General features: G+C 40.3%; 1 protein-coding gene across 7 annotated transcripts in view; it reads left to right on the plus strand.

Moving 5' to 3' along the window:
* LOC132397252 (focal adhesion kinase 1) overlaps positions 1-20,648 on the plus strand; it is a 545,830-nt gene that overhangs the window by 93,852 nt on the left and 431,330 nt on the right. For 2 of the 7 annotated variants that reach the window (XM_059975784.1, XM_059975812.1), the window contains exon 1: positions 14,460-14,661. The exons of 4 other annotated variants lie outside the window; for them this stretch is intronic. The gene's annotated coding sequence lies outside the window, so the exon portion shown is untranslated. Of the gene's footprint in view, positions 1-9,186; positions 9,379-14,459; positions 14,662-20,648 lie in introns of those variants that run through there. One more of the 7 variants, XM_059975802.1, reaches the window with a different exon arrangement.

Here is a 20,648-nt window from a genome sequence, read left to right on the forward strand (position 1 = left end):
GTGGTTCCTGCTCACCCAACCTAGAACATCTAGTGGCCAAATGTTGTCCATTGTATCTGCTGAACAAGTTTCTTGCTATCATCCTGGTAGAGGTGTACATTCTACCTCTGGCCAATGTCAGGCACTCTGATGCCTGCCTTATCATTGCAGGAGATTTCAACTAGGCCAGCTTGGAGTCTCTAAGCAACTGCTACCAACCTCACCCGAGGAAGCAGAGGAGCCACACAGTTGACCATTGTTATACCACCAACAGGAATGCTTACTGTCCCATCCCTTGCCCATACCTTGAAATCCGATCACTTGGCTGTACTTCTACTCCCAGTGTATAGGCAGAAACTAAAGAGAGCAGCACCATTGGTGAGGACCAAGATGGGAAAGAGATGTTTACAGGATTGCTTTGAGTCATTGGACTGGACAACATTCAAGGATTTGTCTTAAAATCGGAATGAATGTGCCACAGTTGTCACCGACTTCATCAAGACCTATGTGTGGGTGGGTATGTTCCTTTGGAACATTGTGGACATGCCTAAACCAAAAGCTGTGGCTGAACCAGAAAATTCATAGTCTGGTGAGGGCTTGATCTGTGGTATTCAAGACCAGTGATTCAGAACTGCACAAGTAGTTCAGGTATAAACTACTGAAGATTATTTTAAGGGCGAAAAATCAATTCCAATTGAAGTTGGAGACAGAATCGGGTGCTCATAATTTTTGGCAGGTTTGAAGACTTACTTCCTACAAAGCAAAACCTAACATGAATGCTGTGTTGCTTCTCTCTCAGATGAGCTCAATGCTTTTTATGCATGATTTGAAAGGGAGAGTAAAACCGCACTCTTGAGAATTCCCGCAACATCTGGTAACCGTGTGATCTGTCTGAGACCATCATCAGAATATCTTTTAAGGGGGTGAACTTTTGCAAGGCATAGTGTGTAGAACACTGAAAACCTGTGTCAACCAACTGATGGGGGTGTTTGAAGAAGCTTGCAATTTCTCATTGCTAGAGTCAGAGGATCCTACATGCTTCAAAAGGGCAACAATCATACCAATGCCCAAGAAGAGCTGGGTGAGCCTCGACTATCATCTAGTTACATACACATCTACTGCAATGAAGTGCTTTGAGATGTGCGTCATGGCTAGAATCAACTCCTCCAAGGACCTTGACTTGTTGCAAATTGCCTCTTGCCACGAATGGTCTACAGCAGATGAAATCTCACTGGGTCTCCACTTGGCCTTGGATCACCTGGACAGTTGCAATACCTACATCAGGCTGATTACAGCTCAGTGTTCAACCCAATCATAGATTCAGTTCTAATCAACAAGTGCCAAAACCTGGGCCCTTGTATCTCCCTCTGCAAATGGATCCTTGACTTCCTCACCAGAAGTAAACAGTCAGTGGGATTGGAAATAACATTTCCTCTTTGTTGATAGTCAACATTAAGTGTATGCTTAGCCCTCTGCTCCACTCTCCTTACATGCATGACTGTGTTGCTAGGCACAGCTCAAATATCATCAATGAATTTGCCGAAGACACAACTATTGCTGGCAGTATTTCAGATGGTGATGAGGCATACAGGAGTGAGACCGATCAGCTGGTTGAGTGATGTCACAACAACAACTTTGCATTCAACTTCCAATAAAACCAAGGAATTGATTCAGAAAAGGAAGGTCGAAGGAGCACACACATGAGCCCTCCTCGAAGGGTGAGCAGTTTTAAGTTTCTGAGCATCAACATCTGAGAATCTATCCTGGGCTCAACGTATCCATTTACAAAGAAGGCGCGACACCAGCTAAATTTCATTAGGAGTTTGAGGAGACTAGTTGTGTCATCAAAGACTCTCTCAAATTTTTACAGATTACCATGGAGAACGTTGTTTCCATCACTGTATGGTAATGAGGTGTCACTGCACAGGATTTAGAAAAAGCAGCAGAAAATGGTAAACTCAGTCAGCTCCAGAATAGACACTGTACTCCCCGGCATTGAGGGCGCATTCAAAAAGTGATGCATCAAAAAAAACTACCATTCATCATTAAGGACCCCCTCACCCAGGACATGCCCTCTTGTCATTGTTACCATCAAGGTGGTGGTATAGGAGCCTGAGACCCTTGATTAGAAAGCACATCTTGTGAAGAAAGGTTAAGCAAACTAGGTCTTTTCTCTTTGGAGTAGAGGAGGAGAGGTGACTTGATAGAGATGTATAAGATGATAAGCTGGAGAATTTTTTTCCCAGAGTGGAATTGACAAATACAAGAGGGTATAATTCTAAAGTGATTGGAGGGAAGTATAGGGGAATGTCAGAGGTAGCATTGGAGAAGCTGTTCCGCAACTTTTTAGGAACAGCTTTTTCCCTTCTGCCATAAGATCTTTAAATGGACAATGGACTCGTGAACACTAGCCCTTCCCTCCCTCATTGTCCTCCATTTTTCTTTCATCGATGTGCCTTAGAGTCTCTTAAATGTCCCTAATTTATCTGCCTCTGCCACCACCTCTAGCAGCAGGTTACATACACCCACCACACTCTGTATAATAAAACACTACCTGTTGCATTGATCATTAACTGTTATTCTAAAGCTAAATTGAGTAGATGTAAAATGCAGCAAAAATAAATCTAACTAAACTCTACAGCAATTGAAGTGCTCAGTCTTCAAAGCAAATGTTACTGCTAATTGCACTGCCTTCAATTGCACTGACCTTGTATTAATGTAATTAAACAAAAATGAAGGCAGTAATGTAATTAAATAAAAATGTAAAAAGTAGCTGCATCACTTTGCCATACTCTTGAATTACTCAGATAAAGGGAAACATTGGTGGATGAAACCATTATTGGATTTTTACTTTGAATATTTTATTCAGCATCATTGACCACTATAATTGATGAAGTAATAATGAGGATGACATATTTTAAGTGAATTTGAATACTTGTTGAAACCAAATAATTGATCTTTCACTTTTCTAGCTAGATATAAAGATACACTATGGAACTGAAGCATGGGCCTGAAAGTTTTTAACTTAAAAGAGAGTAAGATGCAAAGTTAACTGTACAAGGTGGTTTCTATTTAATTTCCTCCATCCTTGGGGGGCAGTCAGTTTTTTCTGTTGGCATAGGCCTACAAAAAAAAAGACACGTGAAACAGGAGTAGTAGGTTATATGGTGCCCTCAAGCTGAATCTACTATTCAATAACATCTTTGAAGAGATATTCCCCTTAACAGCGGTTTTCTTTATGCTCCTCATAACTTTGTTCATTCCCTGTCAGACTTTAATAAATTCACCTATTCAGGATCCACAGCTCCATAGAGTGGGCAGAAAATTCTGAAGAGTTGGGTGCTCCGAGAAAGGGAATTGCTGCCTGGTTCATTCTTAATTGGGTGACTTTTTAATATGAATGGCTCCCTAGTTTGCTGTTTTTCCCCATGAGAGTAAACATTCTCATGACCTCTAACATATGCAGCTCCCTCAGAATCTCTGTTGCAATTAGATAATCTAATCACATAAATGCAAGTCCAATTTGGTAAACGTTTCCTCATCAGAAAATGCATTCATCATAGGAATCAACCCAGTGAGCTGGCTCCAATGCAAGTTTATTGCATCCTAAGTAGTATTGCACAGTACTCTAGACATCTCATCAAAGGACTGTGCACTTGGAGCAAGATTTCTTGATACAGTATTCCTATTTTTTGTACATAATTGCGGAGTAATTAAGACTAGCATTCCATTTGCCTTTGTCATTGCTGTGTGCTAATTTAGTGTTGTGTAGGAGGATCCTTCTGTACAATAGCATTCTGTTGTCAATTTCTGTTTAAACAATATCCTGTTTTTCTACCAATGAGTAGTAAAACTCCTATTTCCATACATCAGATTCTATTTAAATTCTTGCTCACTTGATTGATAGTTGTCTCATTGTATGCTTGGTTCTCCTTGCAACTTATTTTCTCAAACTAACCCAGAATTTGGCTATGATACATTTTTTTTGTCTAAGTCACTTAGAGATTCTAAATATTTAACACCCCTGCACTGTGGCATCCCACTAGTTACAGCCTGGCAATCAAAAAATGCCTTGTTTATGCAGAAGACTGGATAGACGAGGCTTCAATCTGCTGCATCTCAGAGGAGTGAGTGGAAACATAAAATGCTGAGTGATGAGAGAGAATATTTTCTTATTTGAGAGTGTTAAGATTTGGAGTCGTGCCCTTAGAACTTTTTAAAGGTAGTTAAATAATTTATGGATAATACTTAGCATGGGTAGATGAGAGAGCTTGAAGTTGTAGCCATGATCATTGTTAAATAGTGGAAAAAAAATTGCTCCAAATCTGTACATTCATATGACTCTGTCTTAATTTATTTTGAATCTGGAAAAGCATTGATTGTTCTATATACGTTTGAAGTAAAGTGCAGTGTATTTATTTGAATTAAATACAGGAAATCCCTGTGTAGTGGGGGTTGGAGGAGTGATGTGGTTGTACTCTCAGATGCCCCATATTGTGATTTTAACATAACACAAAGCTGAGTTGTCAGAAACTGTGATTTGAAAAATACATTTTGTGTTGATTTTATTTTTCTACCTAAATACTGTGAGTAACTTTATTCTACATTTCAACTTTATGGTAGCAATATATGAATTGTGTAAAGGGTGCATTTCTGTTATCTGAAAGACTGCAATGAATGGCCTGCCTATATACATAAAACTATAGTGTATGTACTTCCATGTTATATATACAGTCAGCCCTCCTTATCCGTGGATTCTGCATGTGCGGATTCAACCAACCACAGATTGGGAAAACACAGAAGTTCCCTCTAGCACTCGTTGTTTGAGCATGTACAGACTATTTTTTCTTGTCATTATTCCCTGAACAATACAGTATAACAACTATTTACATAGCATTTACATTGTTTAGGGTATTATAAGTAATCTAGAAATGAGTTAAAAATACAGGCAGTCCCCGGGTTATGAATGAGTTCCATTCCTGAGTCCGTCTTTAAGTCGGATTTAAAGTTGGAACAGGTACAATTGGTATTATTTAGCGTCAGTTAGTCAAATGTTTTTCATAGTGTATAGTGCATATTTTACCTTTCTATACGTATAACACTTAAGAAACATACGTATTTCAATAATTAAACCACGGCGTTGGTTAGTAATAATTGTAGCTTTCATTGGGGCAGGACCTTTTACATGCTCCATTAAAATTGTTGCGATTGTTAACCGACTGTAGCCTAATGCTTTTCACCTCTTTCTGATCAGTTCATTACTTCCACCTTATTTTCGATCGGGATCATGATTATTTTCGTGAACAGAAACACTGCGATTCAGAGGTGCACTGCGAGGTCCTCATGTCCACCGTACTGAGAATGTTAAAAAGTCTGGGGTTCCGCTGGGTCCTAAAGACCACCACACTGAGACAGTTAAATAAGGGACTTGAGCATTTGCAATTTTTGGTATCCGTGGGGGGGGGGTCTTGGAACAAATCCCTCACGGATAAAGAGGGCTGACTGTAATAAACAAATTCTATCCCATCCCTATTTTGCTCCCAAAACAAATTAAAGATGGAAGTTGGTGTTAAATTTGCCTTCACAAGAATTAGTCCACAGAGGCATTTGTAAGTAGGATATTTCTATTTGGCTGTTAATGGTGGTTCTTAATTATAGCTGTTTTGCTTTGTAGCTTGTGATAGTTAAATGGTTGCAACTCTTTCTAAATTCAGGATACTAGATTTTTAAAGTTATCAGAATTTGGATGCAATAGGGTGAGGTGGAGGTCAATCAAAATGTTTGTTTTCTTCTCCTGCCTTGTACTAATGAAGCAGCAAATGGCTCTTCAATGTATGACTTGAATCCAAATTTCCATCAAAAATAGCACAAAGGGAAATAATATGTGGATATGTTTTTAAACGCAAATGTTGGAAATATTCAGCAGCTCAAACATTATCTGTGGAAGGTTTTTTTTTTGGTTGAAAGGTTGACTCTTTCCACAGATCTTGTCTCGCCTGCTGAGTTTTTCCAGCATTTTCTATTTCTGATTTTCATGTAGGTGTCGTATGTTAGTTAATATGCACTCTAACAGTTGAAAGTTTGAAATTATTTTTGACAAATTGCATTATTTAATTCAATAAATCTGATATGCGGTAAGTCACCCTGATGAGAAAATTCAATGAATCACCCTGATGAGAAAATGGCAATAGAAACTACTCAGTTTCTTTTTTTAAAAAAAAGTCACCACTACCTGGTATGATTGTGAGTCTAGTTAGTGTTTGACTTTTTAACAGCTCAGTGTAGCTTATGATGCAAAAGGGAAAACTGCCTTAATGTGTGATGCCACCCTGAGGACAAAAAAAGGGAGTCTTTTAAGAGACTCCTGGATAGTACATGGAGCTTGGAAAAAGGGCAGTGGGTAACTCTAAGTAATTTCTAAGGTAAGGGCATGTTTGGCACAACTTTGGGCCGAAGGGCTTGTATTGTGCTGTAGGTTTTTTTTGTTTCTGTATCATAAACACAAGCAATTCTACAGATGTTAGAAAATCCAGTGATACACATGAGATGCTGAGAAACTTGTTGACATATTGGGCTGATGTGATGACTGTTCGTTTCCATGGATGCTGCCTGACCTGAGTTTCTCCAACAGTTTGTGTACATTACTTTGAGTAAAGTATTGCTGCTTTAATTTCTAGAGCAAGTGTACCAGATACTTCGTTATTTTACTGCATATGTTGTTTTACTAATTAAGAACATGGCTTGCAATAGTCCCCTGGTTCATCTAGAGCAGGATTTCCTAACCTTTTTTTTATATATGACAAAGACTTCTATCATTAACTGAGATCTAGAGGGTTGGGAATTCCTGACCTAGAGGGTTGACATCAGTTTGTTATGGAGATTGTAGTTCCAGTTTACTGTGAGGTAGTGACTTTTGTATAGCAGTTTGAAATGACTGGTGTCATGATTGGGTGTAGTGAAACTTCCTTATCCTATGATCATTTCAGGAATGCTTCAAGTAGATTCTCCTCCCTGCCTCCTCTGTCATTAACAGGGCTTGTTGCAGTTATCATGGAGAGAGTAATTCTCCTTTGCTAACACACTAAAGAAAAAATAACCAGTGAACTGAAATGAACAGTAACTGCTAAGGCAATGATTAAGAAGTTACATGGCAATATTTGTGATGCACATTTGGTGGTGGAGCTGACATTAATCGAATAAATTGTGCATGTAAAGTTTTGTACCAGGAGACTGGATAGATTTTATTCTTCCAAAAGGTTTGTGCTTGAGAGCATTTTAATCATTGAACTGGAGCATTTCATAAGACCATAAGACATGCGGGCAGAATGAGGCTATATGGTCCATCAAAATTGCTCTGCTACTCTATCATTTATGATTTATTATCTCTTGACCCGATTCTCCTATCTTCTCCCTGTAACCTTTGACACCGATTAACCAAGAACTTATCGACCTCCAGCTTAAATATACCCAATGACAGGGCATGTGGCAATGAATTCCACAGATTCACTACCCTCCAGCATAAAGAAATTTCTCTGCTTTTCTGTTCTAAATGGCCACCCCTCTACTCTGAGGCTACGCCTTCTGGTCCTTGACTCCCCCACTATAGGAAACATCCTCTCTTCATCTCTAGACCTTTCAACATTTGATATGTTTCAATGAGATTCCCCCTCACTCTTTTAAATTCCAGTGAGTACAGGCCCAGAGCCATTTAATGCTCATCATGTGTTAACCCTTTCATTCTTGGGATTATTCTTGTGAACCTCCTCTGGATCCTCCCCATGCCAGCACATCTTTTCTTAGAGGCTCCAAGCAGTTCTCATTACACCAAGTGTGGTCTGACCAATTCTTAATAGAACCTCAGCATTGCCTTTGTGTTCCAGTGCTCTTGAAATGAATGCTAACATTTGCCTTACCACCGACTCAACCTACAAGTTAATCTTTAGGAAATCCTGCATGGGGACTCCCAAGTCCCTTTGCACCTTTGATTTTTGAATTTTCTTCCCATTTAGAAAATAGTCCACCATTTTATTCCTTCTGCCAAAGTGTTCCCTACACTGTATTCTTTGCCCATTACTCCAATCTGTGTAAGTCTTTCTGCAGCCACCTCGTTTCCTCAACGCAATCTTCCCCTTCACCTATCTTAATATCTGTAAATGTGGCCACAAAGCTATCAATTCCTGCATCCAAATTATTGACTTATAACGTGAAAAGTCCTAACACTGAACCCTGCAGCACATCACTAGTCACTGGCAGCCATCCAGAAAATGCCCCTTTTATTCCCACTCTGTCTCCTGTCAATCAGCTACCTGTGCCTTTCCTGTAATACCATCTACTCTTGTTAAGCACCCTCGTGTTCTGGACCTTGTCAAAGGCCTTCTTAAAAGCTAAGAAACACCATCCATTGACTCTCCTTTGTCAATCGTGTCTGTTACTTGCTCAAAGAATTCCAATAGATTAGTCAGGCAAGATTTTGCCCTTTAGGAAACTATGTCAACTTTGGCCTATTTATCATGTACAGGTGTCCCCCGTTTTTCGAATGTTCACTTTACGTCAACTTGCTGTTACGAAAGACCTACATTAGTTACCTGTTTTCGCTAACAGAAGGTGTTTTCACTGTTACAAAAAAAGGCAGCGCGCGCCGAGCAGCCAAGTTCCTCCCCCAGAACTGTATTCTAGCCGGCATTGCTTAAACATGTGTCTGTGAGCATCTGTGCTTTATATCGATTTATTTTGTGCATCCATTAGCAAGATGAGTTCTAAGGTATCGGAAAAGCCTAAAAGAGTACGTAAGGGTGTTACAGTTGGCATAAAACTAGACATAATTAAGCGTGGTGAACAAAGTAAGGACATAGTGAATTTGGCTAAGGGTTTGTGGAAGTTGACGAAGATGATGTTGAAGAGGTTTTGGCATCCCATGACCAAGAACTGAGATGAAGAGCTGCTGAAGAGGAAAGGATAACAATTGAAGCCAAATGCAGTAGTAAACGGCCGGAAAGTGAAGTCATCCAGGAACTGAACAGGAAGCAATTGCGTGAGGTTTTCTCTGCAATTGACAACGTTGCAATGATTGCAGAAAAGTATGACTTTAATTTTGAAAGGGCATGTAGGTTTAGGGCATATTTACAGGATGGTTTGAATGCTTACAAAGAACTGTATGATAGAAAAATGCGCGAGGCTAAGCAGTTGAGCATACTGTCGTTTTTCAAGCCTTCCACAGCAGACGACGAAACTCAACCTTCAACATCGAGGCAGGCAGACATAGAAGAAGGTGACCTGCCTGCCCTGATGGAAACAGACGACGATGAGATGACACCCCAGTCTCCTCTACCTCCCACCACCCCAACTTCCGACTCAGCCTAACACACCATCATCAGTGTGCTTGCTGTCTTCCTGATTCCGGTAAGTGAAACTACACTGGGCGTACATTATTTCTACTTTATATAGGCTGTGTATTTTTGTGTTATTTGGTAGCTTCATAGCTTAAAGGTCACTGGAAAGAGTGCTTCTGCTGGGAGCGCTTGCGCCGAGTGTTCTTACCGCGATTACTGCTGAGAGTGCTTGCATGAGATTTTCGCTCCGGTGGACAGTGCTGCAATAATTGTAGAAAAGTATTCCTACATGTTTTTATCAGATCATTCCTGCTTTGACTATATGTTGCTATAATTTCAGGTTTTGTGTGTTATTTGGCATGATTTGGTAGGTTATTTTTTGGGTTTGCGAATGCTGACAAATTTTTCCCATATAAATAAATGGTAATTGCTTCTTCACTTTACGACATTCCGGCTTACAAACCATTTCATAGGAACGCTCTGCCTTCGAATAGCAGAGGAAACCTGTACCTCCAAGTACTCTGAAACCTCATCCTCACTGATTGACTCCAACATCTTCCCAACCACTGAAGACAGGCTAACTCCTTTCTTCTCCCTCTATCCCTTAAAGAGTGGAGTGACATTTGTGAGTTTTCTAGTCTTCCTGAACCATTCTCTCAAGAATCAGTAGATTCTAGATTATTACTAATGCCTCCACAACCTCTTTACCTCTTTCAGAACCCTGAGGTGTAGTTCTATCTGATCCAAGTGCCTTATCTGCCTTCAGCCTTTTCAGTTTCCCAAGCACCAGCTCCTTAGTAATAGAAATGACACTTCTGCCTGCTAACACATTTTACATTTCTGGTATTCTGTTAGTGTCTTCCACAGTGAAGACTGATGTGGAATACTTATTCAGTTTGTCCACTATTTCTTTGTTACCTCATTACTAATTCTCCACTGTCATTTTCCAATGGTCTGATATCCACTCTTGCCTCTCTTTACTGTATACAGTGGTGCTAGAAAATTTGTGAGCCCTGTAGAATTTTCTGTTTCTGTAAAAATTGATCATGTGGATAGTCCAGCTTTTTCCCGGGGCTGAAATGTCTTAACATGAGAGGACACAGGTTTAAGTTGCTGGGGAGTAGGTACAGGGGAGATGTTGGTAAATTTTTATTGCAGAGAGTAGTGAGTGCGTGGAATGGGCTCCCGGCGACAGTAGTGGAGGCAGATACAATAGGTTCTTTTAAGAGATTCCTGGATAGGTACATGGAGCTTAGAAAAATAGAGGGTAAGCCTTGTAATTTCTAAGTAATTACATGTTCAGCACACATTGTGGGTTGAAGGGCCTGTATTGTGCTATAGGTTTTCTTTTTCTAAAATGCAATCAGATCTTCAAGTCCAAAAACTAGATAGAGAACCCAATTAAATAAATAATACAGAAATATTATTTATGGAGAAAAATAATCCACTATTGCATGTATTTGTTGGGGAAAAAAGTATGTGCACCTTTGCTTTCAGAAACTGATTTAACCCCCCTGTACAGCAATAACTTAAAGTATTTCCAGTAACTGTTGATCAGTCCTGCACACCAGCTTGGGAAATTTTAGTCCATTCCCCCTTACAAAACTGTTTTAACTCTGGGCTGTTGGTGGGCTTCCTTGCATGAGCTGCTTGCTTCAGGTCCTTTCACAACATTTCTATAGGATTAAGGTCAGGACTTTGCCTCGGCCATTCCAAAACACAAATTTCCTTCTTTTTAAACCTTTCTGTTGTTGATTTACTCTTGTCCTTCGGATCCAACTTTTTAAGCTTCAGCTACCCTGACATTCTCCTGTAAAATGTCTTGATACAATGTTGAATTGTTTCCTCAACAATTTCAAGCTGTCCAGGCCTGAGCTGGCAAAGCAGCCCCAAATCTTGATGCTTCTTCCACCATGCTTCACAGTTGGAAAGAGGTTTTGATGTTGGTGTGCAGTGCCCTTTTCTGTCCAAACATAGCAATGTGCATTTCTGCCAAAAAGTTCAACTTTTGTCTCATCTAGCCATAGAACACTGTCCCAGAAGCATTGTAGAACATCTAGGTGGTCTTTTGCAAACTTGAGACATGCAGCAATGGTTTTATGCAGAGCAGTGGTTTACCATGGTGTCCTTCCATGAACACCATTCTTGCTCAGTGTTTTTCTTGCAGTGGACACATGAACAGAACCTGAGTGTTTCATAGCCACTGGTCTCTCCTGCCGATCAGAATGACACCCCCACCCCCTCCCCCAGCTCAGAAAAAACATTATCCTGAAAGAGTAAGAAATCTACCACAGTGATTAAATCTTCAGGTCTGAAAGGGACAACTTAAAATTTACATGTGTGTTTTTTATAACATTGAATTGCAGTGGATTTAATTTTGACAATGATTAACAGAAAAAAAACTTGTGTCAAAGTGAAATCTATGAAGTGATCTAAATTAGTTACATATATAAATCACAAAATAATTGATTGCATAAGTATTCACCCCCTTTAATATGCCACAACAAATCATCACAGGTGCAGCGAATTGGTTTTAGAATTAGTTAATTGGAGATTTCCTATGTTTTCAAGGTGTTTTGATTGATTCTAGTAAATCTACACCTACATCTGGAAGGTCCAGCTGCTGGTGAGCAGGTATCCTGGCAAAAACTACACCATGAAGACAAAAGAACATTCCAAGCAACTCTGCATAAAGGGTATTGAGAAGTGCCAGTCGGAGATGAATGCAAGAAAATTTCCATGTCACTGAATATTCCTTGGAGTGCAGCTAAGAAAGGCTATGGCACAGTTGTAAATCTGTCTAGGGCGGGCTGTCCTCAAAAACTGAGTGACTGTGCAAGAAGGGGACTAATGAGGGAGGCCACCTGGAGACCGATGACAACTCTGGAGGTGTTACAAGCTTCAGTAGCTGAGATGGGAGAGACTGCATATACAACTGTTGCCCTGGTGCTTCACCAGTCACAGCTTTATTGGAGAGTGGCAAAGAGAAAGACACTATTGTGGGAAATAAAACTCACAAGAAATCTCGGCTGGAGTTTGCCAGAAGGCATGTGGGAAACTTTGAAGGCAGCCGAAAGAGAGTTCTGTGGTTTGATTAAACCAAAATTGAGCTTTTTGGCCATCAGATTAAACTCCACCTTTGATGCAAGCCAAATGCTGCACATCATCAAAAACACACCATCCTTACTGTGTAGCATGGTGATGGCTGCACCATGCTGTGGGATGCTTCACTACAACAGGCTCTGGAAGGCTTGTGAAGGTAGAGGGTTAAATGAATGCAGCAACATGTAGGGAAATCCTGGAGGAAATACCTGATACAGTCTGCAAGAGAACTGTGATTTGGGAGATTTGTTTTCCAGTAAGACAATAACCAAAACCAAAGCTTACATAGGAGTGGCTTAAGACAACAAAATTAATGTCTCAGACTGGCCATGTCAGAACTCAGAGTCCGGACCTCAATCCATTTGAGAATTTGTGACTGGACTTGGAAAAAGCCTGCTGATTCACGGCCTCCATACAATATGACAGAGTTTGAGCAGTTTTATTAAAAAGAATGGGGGGGAAAATCTGCAGTGTCCAGATGAGCAAAGCTGGTAGAGATCTATCCACACAGACTTAAGGCTGTTATTGTTGCTAAAGGTGCATCTACTAAATACTGACTTGAAAGAGGGAATACTAAGCAATCAATTTTTTTGTTCTATATTTGCAATTTATCACTTTGTAGAGATTTTGAAAGAGTCTTTTTCTGTTGATCAGTCTTGGGGGGGGGGGTGGGGAAAGCCAAATTAAATCCATTGGTTCAGTGTTGTAAAACAATAAAGCATGACAACTTCCAAGGTGGGGTGAACACTTTTTAATAGACATTGTATATAATGTTGAGATGCATTCTATTGAGTTGGAGTTTATAGCTAAGCAGGGAGGACTGTTTATTTAATGTCAGTAATATTGTAAATGTTTTGCTTGATTCTGTTTACATAATACATTGTGAGCTACAGGTAAAAGTACGTAAATGGCATACGTTATCATGTCACCATGTCATATCTATGCGCCTTGGTTAAAGTAAAAATTAAGGTAGACCCTCATTCCCTGCTCCTATATGATGTTTTGGATTTACATAATATAAGTGTGAGGCAATTGTTGGGGCATGGATCAACACTGCAAAATAAACTTGTCTAACAGCCATAGAATGTTTCTGACTTCTGAAGGAACTTTTAAGTTACAGCTGAAGTTGCACGTCACACTAGGTGCTCGTGAGGGCAGGAATGGAAAGAAGGATGAATGCATGGCTGGTGCAGGGATGGCTTCTATGCGAGGAATAGGTTGCACTTGAACTAGAGAACTAATATCCTGACTGGAAGCTTCATTGATGCTACTTGGGAGGGTTTAAACTAGTTTTTACAGTAAGGCGATTTAAAACAGAGCACCAGGTCAGGAAGTGGAGTGATGAAGAGGAAAGTAGATGTGTTGACCATTAAGTCTAAGGAAAGCAGGGCAGGAGCAAGGTAATGTATATGATGGGGCAGACTGGTTGATGTGTTCATTTTAGTGCTTGGTGTATTAAGGGTGATGAACTTAGTGCATGGATCAAAACATGTAAATATGATGTTGTGGCCATTAGAGAATTGGTTGAGTGATGGGCAGAACTATATGATGAATGTTGTAAAGTGTTTTGATGATTTAGAAGAGATAGGATAGAGTTACACAACTGATCAAGATTCAATGTCACAATTACACAAATTCATAGATCTAATAAATTTTATTTTGAACCTTGAGTTTGTACCTTGAGTTGATAGTTCTTATTTGGCAAAAATGTTCAGCTGGGGAGTATTTAGGCACCTGAGACAAACTTTTTCTGGGTCCACATTATTTCAGCTTATTAATTCAGCTTATTGTCAAGAATGCATATTGCAGCAGCCAGGTTGATGTGTACCAAATTGTATGATTAGTCATAACTTAAATAAACTTTTCTGTTTCTAAATAAAGTAACCACTGGTCAATTATTGACCTGGGGGATAATGTTTAAAGGATCCCAAGAGATGACATTTTCCATGCAGAGGGTGTTGAGTATGCAGAATGACTGTCAGAGAATGTAGCTGAGTCAGGTATTAAAGCATTTTAGTTTAGTGTGGTTGCCTGTGCTCAACTGTAATGCTGTTACATCAGATGAGAGATTTTGGAGAGATATCTGGAGTGTTGCATTCAACTTTACTCACCACGTAAGAAGGATGAGCGTGCTTTGGACAGGATACCGGAGTTTTTACTGGATGCTGCCTGGATTAGAGAGCAAATGCTATACAGAGAGCTATAACTTGAGCTGTTTTCATTCGAGTGGTAGATACTAAGGGGAGACCTGGTAAGTGTTTGAGATTGTGAAATGCATGTATTTAGTAAACTGACTAGTACATCCCAAGGTTGAAATTTCTAACACTAGAGTATTCATTTGAGGTGAGAGGGATAAGTTCAAAGGAGATGTGTGGGGCAAGTTCAAAGGTCCTTCTCCAGATATCCATTAAACCAAGAAAGAAAAGAATGGTAACACGATCATCAATCCTGAAATCCCTCTTCTCCACACAATAAACAAAAACAGAACAGGCACATTGTGCCCAGGGGAGGGGCAGGGCCAAAAAAAGCAAGAAAGATCTGTGGAAAAAAAACTATCAACTCTGGAGGAGGGGGAAGTCTATAGTCAAAGTCCATATCCAAAATGCAGAAAACCTGGGTAATATTTTCTGGGCCCAGCAGCAGGCCTTTCCCTCTGTAGCAGAGTGATCCCACCAGTGATTAAAAGGCAGGCTGCTGACGCTGACCTGCCTCGATGTTTCAGTTTCCCTTGTCGCTTTAATCAGAAAACAGTGGAAACTTTTTAATTGGCGCAGTGGAGTCAAACATTGGCCCGCAGCCTTGTTGCCACAAGATTTGTGTACTCTGCCACTGCCCCCCAGAATCCTCTCGGAGACTGCAGAGAGCTGGAATGCCCAAATGATCTCTAAACTGCAAATCACAGGCTCCAACAGTTCTAGAATCACATTCAAGACAAAAAATGTAAAAGACATAAGAAATGAAATACATGGTTTCATGATCTATCCAGAAGATTGCGCAGGAGCAATCTTGATCCGAAGTTTTGTACACAGTGAATGGAGGATGCTTGAACGTGCTGTCAAGGGTGGTGGCATTTGAGGATCTTAGAAAGACACATGAATGTTGCAGAGACTCGTGATATGGACTCTGCAGGCAGAAGAATAGTTGGGCTTTAACTGCTAGTTTAATTAGCTTGGCACAACATTGTAGGCTGTTACTGTGTTCAATCAACCATTCCTCTAAAAGATGTTGTTTTTCTAGGTATTAGTTTAGTAAACATTTCTTGAACAACTGAGAACCTGAGATGAGCAGTCCTTGAAAATGAGTCCATAGATTGGAACATTTCAATGATGGTGAAGTTATCCCCTTTAGTTCAAGAGCCTAATGGTTGAAGGATAATAACTGCTCCAGAACCTGGTGGTGAGTCTTGAGACTCCTGTGCCACCTTCCTGAAGCAGCAGTGAGAAGAGAGCATGTGCTGGGGATCCCTGATGATGGATGCCACTTTTCTGCGGCAACGTTTCATGCAGATATGCTCAATGGTGGGAAAGGCTTTACTTGATGGACTGGGTCATATCCGCTACTTTTTGTAAGATTTTCTGTTCAAGGGAATTAGTGTTTCCATGCCAGACTGTAATGCAGCCAGACAACACCACTACATATCTGTGGAAAATTTCTAGATGTCCCGCTGAATCTTTGCAAACTCCTAAGGAAGCCCAGAACAGGTCCTCTGAAATAGTATCACAGAAGAATTTAAAGTTGCTAACCCTCTCCACCTCTGATCCTCTAATGAGAACTGGCTCATGGACCTCTAGTTTCCTCGGAGGTCAATAAACAGCTCCTTTGTCTTGTTGACATTGAGTAAAAGATTGTACCACTCAGCCAGATTTTTATTCTCCCTCCAAAATGGCACTACATTCCTCCTTAGAATAATTGGAGAATAAAGATGCATATGTAAGGCTCCTTTTCATTGATTACAGCTCTGCCTTTAATACCGTCATTCCAAATAAACTGATTCATAAGTTCCGGACTCTGGGTCTTAGCACTCAGATCTGCGGCTGGATCTTCAATTTCCTCACAGACAGGACCCAGGCTGTTTTTTTTTCCAAAAAAAAAGTAGGGGACTTAGCTGTCCTCTACAATCACTCTGAGCACTGGTGCCCCACAAGGCTGTGTACTCAACCTCCTGCTGTACACCCATGATTGTGTAGCCAAGTTTCCATCGAATTCAATATGTAAGTTTGCTGATGACACCACAGTTGTAAGCTGTATCTCGGGTAATGATGAGTTCGAGTACAGAGAGGAAATTAAGAACCTGGTGGCATGGTGCGAAGACAATAACCTATCCTTTAATGTCAGCAAGACGAAGCAATTGGTTGTAAACTTCAGAAAGAGTAGCAGACCTCACAACCCCATCTACATCAGTGGTGTGCAGGTGGAACAGGTCAAAAGCTTTAAGTTCCTCGGGGTGAATATCACAAATGACCTGACTTGGTTTAACCAAGCAGAGTCCACTGCCAAGAAGGCCCACCAGCACCTTTACTTCCTGAGAAAGCTGAAGAAATTTGGCCTGTTCCCTAAAACTCTCACTAATTTTTATAGATGCACTGTAGAAAGCATTCTTCTAGGGTGCATCACAACCTGGTATGGAAGTTGTCCTGTCCAGGACCGGAAGAAGCTGCAGAAGATCGTGAACATAGCCCAGCACATCACACAAACCAATCTTCCATCCTTGGACTCACTTTACACCGTATGCTGTTGGAGCAGTGCTGCCTTGATGGACCCACCCAGCCAACACACTTTTTGTCCCACTTCCCTCTGGGAGAAGGTTCAGGAGCTTGAAAACTCATACGGCCAGATTTGGGAACAGCTTCTTTCCAACTGTGATAAGGCTGCTGAACAGATCCTGACCCGGATCTGGGCCGTACCTTCCAAGTATCCAGACCTGTCTCTCAGTTTTTTTGCACTACCTTACTGTCCTTTTTCTATTTTTTATTTATGATTTATAATTTTAATTTTTTATTATATTTACTATCAGTTTGTACTCCAGCGAGCGCAAAGCACAGAATCAAATATAGCTGTGATGAATGTATGCTCTAGTATCAATTGTTTGGTGACAATAAAGCTATATTAAATGCTAATTCATCACCACCTTTGATTCAGCCTATGAGAGTGGTGTTGGCAGCAAACTTAAATATGGCATTGGAGTTGTGCTTAGCCACGCAGTCCTAAGTGATTTGAGTAGGGGACTAAGCACACAACCTTGTGGTGCACCTGTGCTGATGAGAAAATTGTTGTAGGTATCAAGAAAGATAGGATATCAATCAATTGAAAAGTTTGATGGAGCAATGGCAAATGGAATTTAATCTCAGCAGCTGCGAGCTGATGCATGTGGAAGGCAAACAAGTCAGTCCTTTTGTCCAGGGAGAATGTATGAAAAGCAAAAAGGCATGGATTTTATGATCAGAGTTAAGACATTTAAAAAGGACTTAAGGGCAGGTTCTTCACGCAATGGGTGGTGCAGATTTAGAACTAGCTGCCGGAAATAGTGGTTAAGGCACACACTTTAGCAACATTTAAAAGCCATCGAATATAATGCATGGATTGGAGAGGGACAAGGCCAAATGCAGACGGATAAGACTTTAGTATGATCAAACAGTTGAAAGACCAATATATACAAAAACTAATGCTTATGAAGATGGATAGTGGGAAATTGGCAGATAAAACACTTGTATGGCATTTTCTTTCAAAACTTCAATATATACTCAGCTTCCGAATTAATATTATCATTATTATTTTCTGAGGAGGTCCCTTGGGTTGAGCACGATTCTACCTCCTGCGCATCTAAGGTAGCTAGTAGAGCTGATGTGATGGGTGGCTTGGTTAGCATGATGTATGTTCTTTCTGTTGCTTAAGTTTGGCCTCTGCATGCCCTGATTATGGAAACTTGTTTCTCCATGCTGCCTTGTATGCCAATTTCCATTTTAATCGGTCACAAGCTTTGGTATTCTAATGAGTCAGAGGATGTTACATTTTTTCCGAGCGGGATTTAATAATGTTCATGTGGTGCTTTGTCCTGGAAGAAAGGAGCTTTGAGTAAAGTGCTGTTTTAGGAATCTAAGATTGGAAGGTGATGTGATCTGTATTGGAGCTGGATGAATATGAGCACTCTGTTGATGAGAATGTTGGTTAAAGGAAGAATGCATCCTCTAGATTATAAAGACGTCATTGGTGGTACTTAGCCAGTGTGCTGAGGTTTTACTGTAATTCTGTCTGTGAAGCATACTTGTGTTTGGATCACTATTCTTAAGCAAGCTTAAAAGTTGGTGCTTGGTTTGAGAATTGGTCTTTGAACACTTTTTATTCTGTTTGAAGACTTTGCAAACTGGAGGGAGAAATGAGTTTTGTTATAATGACGTGCCTTAGCTGAGATATGTTCCCATTGTATGGATGGTCTTTCATATTCTCAGTGTCAGTTTGCAGATATGGTTTGCATCAAAAGCTGATGCTTTAAGTCCTTATAGATTCCTACATTGAAACATGATGGAAATAGGCCTTAATTGTTTCCGCAGTGCTGATCCAGAAATACTATAACATCTGAAATATTATTCACATTAAAATAACACTAAATTATGCACTGCATCTGTATTCACAGCATTAATTACATGCGTGGAAGTGCCTGTATATCAACTGTATGCAATTGTCAATGTCACTAGATGTATGTGGAGAGACAAACTAAAACCTAAATATTGTTTAAAATCTTCCAGGTAACAGCAATTCATTCAAATCGAACATTGTGATTTGTGAATAAAGTTGATTTTTAATGGTGAACATACAGCCATGATTGTAATGACAACAGTGTACTCTGATCTCTAAGGCCTTTCCTTCCCCATGTTGCATACCAGCTTTTTGGAGGAGTTTGTGCTGTCAGTGTCCTGATGAGGTTAGTGACTGCTGTCAACCTCTATGCTTAGAACAAGTAAGGCTAATAAAACCACTTCAGTATCTGTGTTCAAAGTGTAAGGTTCACCTTAGCTCTAATATTGATCTGAACAGAGTACATGATCCAGAGTGTAAGCTTTACCCATATTTTTGTCAACCCTAGCAATATCTGGCATTGAGCTACTTGCTTATGATTTCTTTTACAGAATAGATGTTTCTGGAGATGGATAACTCTCAACTGGTGTTTTCTATTTGGCTCTTTGAAAAGGTAGAACTCAGTGAGTGGGCAAGTGGATTCCTCCTTGATTGTTTCAAAAGGTGGTACAAGCAGTGGCATCCTGTGGGTTCATGATTTGTCTTGGTGTTCAGTGTCTTTAGAGTATTTCAATCCTCCATCCAGAATGGCATCTACTAAAGAATTCGGATGTTGGGATTATTTCACTCTGGAGCAGAACCTATTCTTAGACCCAATACTAAAGCTACCTAATGGTTACTGAAGTTTGCAGTCTTTTCTTGAACTGAATTGTTGGAATACTAAGAAGCATGTTTAGGTTGATTCTTCTAGCAGAAAACTATTTGGATAGATTGATGGGTGAATGTCAATCTTTTTCCTGGCCTCACCCTTGGCAGAGGAGGCCAAGCACAAAGCAGAAGAACAGAACCTCATTTTGCCTCAGTTCATAACCTTCAACACTGAATTTTCCACTTCCATGTGACCTATTTGCCTTCTGTCCCTGTTTCTCTATACCTAGATTCTTCTACACAACCCTCACACCTCACTTCTCTGCCTATCACCCACACACTCCTCAGAAATGGCTCCTTATTCATTCCTCTCTTGCACCCACTACCCCACTATTCCAATCTAACCACTATCCCTCCTTTATTTGGTTCCACTTAACCTTTTTTTTAAAAAGCCTCTGTCACCATATCTACCCTTTCCACTGGCACAAGTCTCCAATTCTGAATTAACACATCACCTGTATTCCTTAGTTGCTTGCCATCTGTTCCATCACCCCTCCTCACTTTATACTGGCTATCTCCCCTTTATCTCCAGACTAGATGAAAATCTTGACTCCACCTCAACTGACAGTTTATCCCTGCAGATGCTACCTGGCCTATTGAGTTCCTCTGGCAGCTTGATTTTTTTTTCTCTCCAGATTCCAGCATCTACAATCTCATGTCTCCATTGTTATTTTGTTTCTGGATATTGGGATGATATCCTGCTAATATTTTAGCCACGAGTGTTCCTTCCATCTAAAAGCATACATCTTGATCAACCACAGGCTGTGGAGTTAATAACCAGTCCAGGGTCTAGTTAAC

This window comes from Hypanus sabinus, chromosome 1 (assembly GCF_030144855.1).
Source record: "Hypanus sabinus isolate sHypSab1 chromosome 1, sHypSab1.hap1, whole genome shotgun sequence".
NCBI classification, from domain to species: domain Eukaryota; kingdom Metazoa; phylum Chordata; class Chondrichthyes; order Myliobatiformes; family Dasyatidae; genus Hypanus; species Hypanus sabinus.